Here is an 8,444-nt window from a genome sequence, read left to right on the forward strand (position 1 = left end):
GGCTTGAAATGAGACATTCAAGACCCAGTCTAGCCCCTTGTAATAATGCTGGGATACAACCTCAGTTTAGGTGCTTAATAATAGGTGGATTCTTTCCGTGGGTTTTCCTGAATTAGCTGGAGATGACTTCTATATTTTTAATACCTATTTTGACTTCTGCTATGCTGACTGTTGTTTTCCCCTCTTAATGCATTTTTTGGAAGCCTCTGAGGGTAAAGTTAGTCTGTTTAACCAGTGAATGCATCTCCTTTTATAAAAAAGGATCCAGAGGAGACATTCCTCTCTGGGCCCTGTTGTCACTGGAAAATCCTGGGACAAGCAGAAAGTGCAACATGGAGTGAGCCACTAAGTTTTAGAGGGATATCTTAAACTGCCAGAGGGCAAGATTAGATTAGATATTAGGAAGAAATTGTCCTCTGTGAGGGTGCTGAGGCACTGGCACAGGTTGCCCAGTGAAGCTGCAGCATTTCTGGAAGTGTTCAAGGCCAGGCTGGATAGGGCTAGGAGAAACCTGGGCTAGTGGAAGGTGTCCCTGCTCATGGTCCCTTCCAACACAAACCAGTCTGTAATCTTGTCTGCAAGTATTTCTTGACTAGTGTTCTGTCCTGAGATGTAGATATGGGGTTGTATTGGGGATAAAAAGGCATTTTGTTGCTTTTCCCTCCTGGAGATACCTGTCTGCAGGGAGACAACTGAATTGCATGCAGCAGCAGCTCCAAGCAACCAGAATACATCCATCCACCTGAAGACAAAAAGAATGTTCCTGACCAGCCAGGCACAAGTTCCACTGGGCTAGTGAATCTCTCCATTTATCTGTCCTTTATTTTTAGTACATGCTGATATATATTCATCTCAGAAGTGACTGTGGGGATGGATTGCTCCTTGCTCTTGTCTAGGTAACTTCTTTATTCTGAAATAGCATATTACATTTGAAAAACTTCTTTAAAAGTGTAATGCCATCCTTCTGTGGTGTCTGAGCATTTGCCATCAGTGTCTGCATGAACTGAGCCCCCAGTTGAGACTAAAGAAAAGAAAGTCTTGCTTAGCTGTTGAGAATCAACTTGCTATTTTTTAATTTACTGTTTTTCTTCCTGCAACAGTGAGAGCCTTAAATAGTAATTCTGAGGTAGAGCTTGAAGTCCAGGGTTTCTGAAGGAGACCAGAAATAGCTGTCTTATGTCCCCTCAACATACAGGGCACAGTGCCAAATTCACTGCTGGTGTGAGCAGCTGTAACTTTGCCAGCTTCAGTGAAAATATGAATTTTTAAAAGTCCATAAGCACGTTAGACACATACCTTTGTCTTTCCACAATTAGTTTTGTTGCTTACATAGCATGAGGCTTTCTGTAGTACATAATCCAGTGCCTAAATATAGTAATTCCAATGCACTTGAGATCAATTAGATTTGTACTTTTAAACTCAGTTTTGTCTATAAAGATAATGTTATACTGCTGAAGGGATTTGGTATTTAAAGTGTCTGAACAAGTCTAAGTGGCTCTTGGGCATTATAATTTTTATTTAGCTGCTTTTAGCCCAATCACTAATCAAATTAAAACCTACCATGACTGGTGTATAACTCAGAGCAGACAGTGGAGCTTGTTTAGCTGATGGCACTTAATTTTTTGGTGAGTGGGGGGTTAAGGTGCTGCTATGGATGGTGATGAAAAATTCTTCTCTCTTGAAAATTGAAAAATAGGTTGAAGTGGCTTTGAAGCATAGAAATTTTGGGGTTGGAATGGACCTTAGGGATCACCTAGTCCCAACCCCCTGCCCTGGGCAGGGACGCCTCCCACCAGAGCAGGTTGCTCAAGGCTTTAGCCAACCTGGCCTTGAACACTGCCAGGGTCGGGGCAGCCACAGCCTCCCTGGGCAACCTGTGCCAGTGTCTCACCACCCTCACAGTGTGGTGAGGGGGGAACTGTTTGGGAGACACAAAAAGACAGATGGCCATGGTGCTGATAGTCCCTAAAAAGAAGAGACTATGAAGGGCCTACAAAGACACTTTACTTTAAAGGAAATTACTTTGATAAAAAACAACCCTGTAAAAAATAATACTGCTGGTTTGTGGAGGGAGGAGGGGAAGGGTGTGAAAGAGCTGTCAGCTTCCCTCTAGGAAATTATTCCAGAACATACCCTCAGCTCAGCCCACCAGAGGGAGAATGCCTCATGTGGCAGTGATATGATCCAAGACGTGGTTTGTTTCCCATTTAAGACACTGCACATGTTGAACAGCCCAAGCTATTCTTTGTGCAGCTCGTAATTCTCTCTATGTTGGTGTTTGCCATTCAGCCCCACTGTATGAGGTACCAAATAGGAAGGTGGGCAGTTTTCTGTTTTGTTTCATGTGAAAATGGTACATTTAGCAAGGTTAGGGGCCTAGTTTAAAAAGAGAAGGCAGGAAATAATGATTCCATGGGAGTGCTTAGTGCTCAACTAAGTCACGTTGCGAGGGCAGAAATCAACAGCTATGTCAGCTAAAGAAGAGAGTTCATCTTGGTTCTTTATTTCCAGGGCTGAATGAGGTCCTAATCAGGCTCAGGAAATGTCTGCTCTTAGAAATTTGTAAGAGTCTGTCAACTTGGTTTAAAAACAATTGCATGAGTTATATATTGTGCTGTCAGACACACTCTTACACTTGTCTCCAACTTTGAATTGAAGTGTGCTTGCTTTTAATTGTAAGTGCCAGAAAATTGCTTCATGCCAGATAAAGACAAGGAGTGGCTCTCCTTCTTGAGCACTCTCTATATAAAATAGACATAAAAAGAACTAGATGTGCTGAGGAAGCCTGGGGAGAGTGACACAACATTTGTAAATTTTTTGGTTTAAATTAATGGGATGTTATTTTTTGGATGTTGAACTATGTGGATTCCAAAGGGAAATGGAATGGAGCCAATTCTGTGATCAAACAAGATTGCAGAAGACACCAGAGCTACTCTGTGCTGCCACACAAGACATAACTGGAGCCAAAAGTAGCAAAAGTGGAGCAGTTCTCCAGGCATGGTAATGTCCCGGGGGACTGATATCACCAAATTCCCATTCCCTGAGTTTAAATGGGTACTGTAGACTCCCTATATCATGGACTAAGAGAGAAGGGAGCTATTCCAAAGTCTGATTCATCCTGGCATAGTACTAAAGTAGGACACACGATTTGCTTCCTAAGAGTCTGGGTTGCTTCATCAGTTCTGAAGGGACACAAGCCACTTGTTTAGACTAGCTACAAAGAGATGCCTAACCAGTAAGATGGTCTCACCTACTTGTAGAGGCCAAGGAAGCCCTTGATACTTGTTATTTTTACCCCTGAAAACTGTCTGTAATCAATCCAGCCCTTTCAACTTGCATGGCTCATTGGGTTTCATTTTCTCTGTTAAGTGGAAGAACTTAGAGATGATTTGGTTTCAGTGGTGAGTCTGGTGGTAGACTAGAGAGCAGAGAATTTGATAGGAGACAAATAGTTCCTTTTCTGTGTTTAGGAGTTGTATTTATGAAGGTTGCACAGTCACTCTGGCTGCTGTGGCACTGCATTGCTTAGGATTTATCTCCCCTGACAGTGCTGTGTGAAGAAGCATGTTAGTGTACATGGTGATGTAGGCATGAAAACTGTGCTCCCTAAACTGCTTTGATCCTGGTCTCTTTGGTGATCTCAAAGCCAAGGGATGAGTCTCTTCTGGAGGAGCCATTCTGTTGTGACTGATGAAGGAAACAAGCAAATGGAGGAGCAAGAGAAAAGAGGTTAAACTGGACAAAAGGCTTGGACTGAAATCTGAAAAACACTTCCTTTATTTCTCTTTGCTTTACTCTAAACAAGTCTTTGATTTCTTTAATCTGACACTGGCTAACTTCAAACAAAATGAGTTTTCTTCTAGCTTGGTTCCCTTCTGCTTGGCATCTCTCTCCTTCCACACCTGCTGATCCTTGGCAGAGCAGAACAGGCCCCCTCTCATTTTGCTCCCCCTTGGATCCCAGCTCTGCCTGCATGAGTGACAGCTGCTGTCTGACCGTTTGCTCCACTGATGATTGGGCATTTGTCTAAGGCTGCACAATGAGGTACAGTGCAAGTTAGACAATCTACAGATGCCATCCATCTGTTCCATCTCTGGCTTCTTGGAGAAATGGGACTTTCTTCCATTGTCCTTGAAAGTTTCTTTTCTGGATCCCTTTTTTCACACTGAACACAGTGATCTTTCCTTCATTGGTGGAATTCTGCAATGCTGGGCCTGGTCTGAGTAACTCAGGCTTTTTGATATTTCAGAGCTTCTCTGGCAGTCTGTTGGGTACACCTCACGTCTGTCTGCTTCCTGCAGGGCTCTGTTTATGACCTGCCTTTGTGTCCTCACTACTTTCACCCTCTTGTTCTCCAGGATTCATCTTTTGGTTAAGGCTTATCAGGTCCTTACAGAAGTAATGTCTCTTGCCCTTCCCAGAACAGCTGAAGAATTCAGAGATTTTTTTTCCCTGTGCAGCAGTGAAGGGTATTTCTAGCCATCATATTTGCCCTTCTCTATGTTATGAACTGTGAACCACAAAACATGTTTTTGTCCCATCAAAGGGTCATTTGGGCTTCCCAATCAGTTTATTATTTTTTAAACCTGTTTCCTCAGGTTAGGAGTTTGAGAGTCTCTAAAGCTGGAGACTACCACCAACATCAAGGAGAAATGATTTATCTCCTTCTGAAGAAAATCCTGGGTTTGGCTGGGCATCCTCTCACATGCCCAGTTTCTCCCAGGGTGCTTCCATCTGACCTCCCATTCTCTTTCAACTCTGCCTTGGGTCTACCTTACCTGGAGGCAGTTTTGATCCTCAGCACTCCCTCCCCTCTCTTCATCCCTCCTCCCAAGCCACCACACACTCCTCAGCCAAGGCATTTTTGGCAGAATAGACAGGAACTATTCCAAGAATAGGATCTTTATCAGTCAAGCAGTTGCTTGTCATCTTGTCCCCTCCTGATTCACAGGTGGCTTTGAGCTTCCCCGTCTGGCAATGCAGGAGGCAACTGCTAACAGAGCCTCGTTGATTGAACTCACTAAAAAAGCAGAATTTGGGATGACAGGGTGAAAGATCACCTTTTTGCACTGTGGTACCCTGAAGGCAGGCTTCTTATTCTGCAAAATCCTGGAAATGGTGGTTGACATCAGTCTTGATGGAATGAAATAGAGGTTGTGTCCAGCCTAAGGTTGCCTTGTTGTGTTTAGTGTTTGATTAGTTGATTCGTGGCATCACTATCTGTCTCCTGTACCTGTTGAGGCTATGCCATAGATTCTCTGTGCCAGTTTATAATCTCTGAGTTTCATCTTTACTGACTCAGATTTTTCTTTAGTCTAACCTTTGCAATTGGAAAATTCAGCTATGGCAAATTCTGCTATGGAAAATTACCTGCATGGCAAGAATGAGCCTCACTGCTTGTATTCCCAGATGTATGATAAACATGGGATAATTCAGATTGAAAGGGAGCTCAAAGTCATCCATTTCCCCCCTTCTCCCACCTACTTTTAAAGCAGGATCAGTAGTGAATTCAGGCCACAAAGAACACTGCATTTAATAGCACTAACAGAAGGTGCAAGAGCTGATGTACTGATTGTATGTATCTAAGCCCTGTTTTGTCAGTGGGTGTTAATTGCTTTTATTGTGCTGCTTCTTGACCACTGGAGTAAACAAGTTTGGTTTCCTGGGGAATGATGTCCAACAGGTTCCTCCCTCTGCTTTATCATCTGAGAGGTCTTTTCCAACCTAAATGATTCTATGATTCTAAACTCCTTTAAATCACTCTGGAGCCCCTCTGTGCTATGCTGTGTCCCCCAACGTCTGGGTGGGTGAGTTGCTGTCTGTGTTGTGGATCCTTGTGAGGAACCCACAATATCTCACATATCTCTTGTATATTAACATATGTGCTAACTGGACACCAGTTCACACATTTCAGCTGGTCAACGGATGGGATAAACAACAAACTACTGCTGAGCAGTCTCTGTAATCTTTTTGATTTAATCACGCAGTAATTTATATTTCTGAACTTTGCGTATAACTTTTTGTGAAAAATTTATTGGAGGTTTTTTTTTTTAGTCTTCTGTGCATCTGCCCCATTTGGTTAAAATGGACTAATGGGCTGGAAAAAAACCCACCCTTAGAAATTCACAGAATCATAGAATTGTTGAATAGTTTGTGTTGGAAGGGACCTTAAAGACCATCATGTTCCAATCCTCTGCCATGGGCAGGGACCCCTTCCACTAGCCCAGGTTGCTCCAAGCCCCATCCAACCTGGCCTGGAACATTTCCAGGGATGGGAAAATTCAGAGAATCAGTATAGATATACCCATGGCAAAACCCTGAGCTTGCATGCTGGTTTCAATTTAGGAAAAAACATTAGGTTTGGTCCCTAACACAGGAAATTGTGAAGCCACTTTCCACCTGCCACCTGACATTGCCTCCTTCTCACCTGGTTTAAAGCTGAGCTGATCAACTCTGCTCATAACAAAGGTTCAGTCAGACACTGGCTGAGACACTTGGGGTTTGCTTGGCCAGATAAAACAGAGATACTGAACTCCCCATGGAAATGGATACAGAGTTATTCCTGTGCAGAAATCCAAAGGCATATACTTGAAGTCACTGGTTCCCAGGCTTGAGGGCTTAATTTTTATTAGTGTCCTGCACAGAGCTCAGGGTGGATTTATTATACAGGTTTTTACCTGAAATTCCCCATGGGTGCCCTGTGCTCCATGGGTGCCCTCCCAAATGGTGTTTATGTTCCTCTTATCCCAGCACAAAAGACAGAATGCTCCCCAAAAGTCAGAGGATGCCATGAGTGAGGAGTTTGTTTGGTGAACAGGTTCATGTGACAGTGAAAGGTTTTGGGGACCACATCGCACAGAAAGGGAAGTGTTGCTAAGATGCAGAGTAATTGTGCCCTCTAGAAAGATTTCTGTGGGAGCTTGGCACTGAGGAGAATGTCTCTTCTCTCCTTCTTGCCCAAGTGGGATCCAGTGTTGTGTTTCTCTTGGGCTTTCTGTCCACATGGTGAGTGAGACTTTCTTAGTCTGTGGTTCTGGTACTCCCACTAGCTCTGGTATTACTTATATGAAGCATACAAGTATCTATTCCTTCTGTACAGGACTATAAAAATAGCTTTAAATCATATTTAGAATAATAAGTTCTTGGTCCAAGATGGACACTAGTCATTTTTGAAGTTCCTAGGCAAGCAAGGAGAACATTAAATCATTCCATAGACATTTGAGCCTCTTAAGATCTTGAGTCTCCAAGGGAAGCTTCCCCCCCCCCCATACCTCTGTGAAATTTGGGGTGTTTATTTGCACTGTGGCTGTCACCTGAGGTCAGAGCTTGGCTACTGATCTCCCTTTCCAATACACAAAGGAGGGAAGGTGCCTTACTCATAACCCAAGCAGAGAAACAGTTAAGCATCTTAAGCTGTGTAAGCAAAAAAAGAGGGAGGGAGAAAAGTTGCCAACATATTTCTGACAAAAGACAGGAAAATGACAGGCTGTTTGGGGTATGCAAAAAATTTTCCCTTTCATACATATTGACAGCCAGAGGGGGGTTATTATTGAGAATATGGGTAAAGTTACTGCCAGTTTCTACTGGTACTCATGTTTAAAAAGAAACTATGGAAACCAGGAGTAGGAATATTAATTAAGTTCAAATTTGGAATGCCTGTGCCAGGAGTGGCTGCATGAATTCAATGAAGCAGCCTGTTGGGTTGCAATTCACCACGTTGCTTGCAGTTTAATAGAATGCTGAACTTTTCATAAATTAACATGTTGTTTCAATAATCTGATTAAAAGGTTATATGTTGATAAGATTAGCCTTAGCTGAGGTTTTTTTCCCCCTTCTTGCTTAAAGAACCAGTGTATATTTTCTTTAATCAGTTTGCAGCCATAAACTGTACCTTAGGGGCAGGATCATTGACTCCTATAGATTTTGGAAGTGAAGATGGAGTCAGTGCAGCTGTGGCAGTTGACACCAGCTGAGGGTATGACCCTTGCCCTTAGGTTGTGGTAAGCATCTCAGTTCTAAAGAGATCTCAAAAATATTCATCTTGAAGAAGGCTTTGATTAACTATGGACGTTGATTTAATCCTATTTTTATGGAATGAGATAGCAGTGATGATACTTTCTTCATTTTTTGTCTATTTCTTCCTTATAATTTGACTCTATTACATACCACATGTTTCAAAATGTTGTAAAGATGTCCATGTGTGTGTAAGTATGCACATGAACAGAGAGAGAGAGGAGGAGACACTCAGAAACAGATATGGAAAGAAACCTTTGCTTCAGGAGGATCAGATCCAAGGGCATTTAAGTTATCTTCAATGGAAAGCTGAGTAGACTTAACACTGCTGAATCCAGTTTAGAGTCAGATCCATAAAAGTATTGGGGTGTCCAAATCCCATAGTTTTGAATAACTTTAATGGTTCTGTGCCTTAACATGGAATACCTTAG

The sequence above is a fragment of the Acanthisitta chloris genome, unplaced genomic scaffold, assembly GCF_000695815.1.
Source record: "Acanthisitta chloris isolate BGI_N310 unplaced genomic scaffold, ASM69581v1 scaffold190, whole genome shotgun sequence".
In the NCBI taxonomy this organism is placed as follows: domain Eukaryota; kingdom Metazoa; phylum Chordata; class Aves; order Passeriformes; family Acanthisittidae; genus Acanthisitta; species Acanthisitta chloris.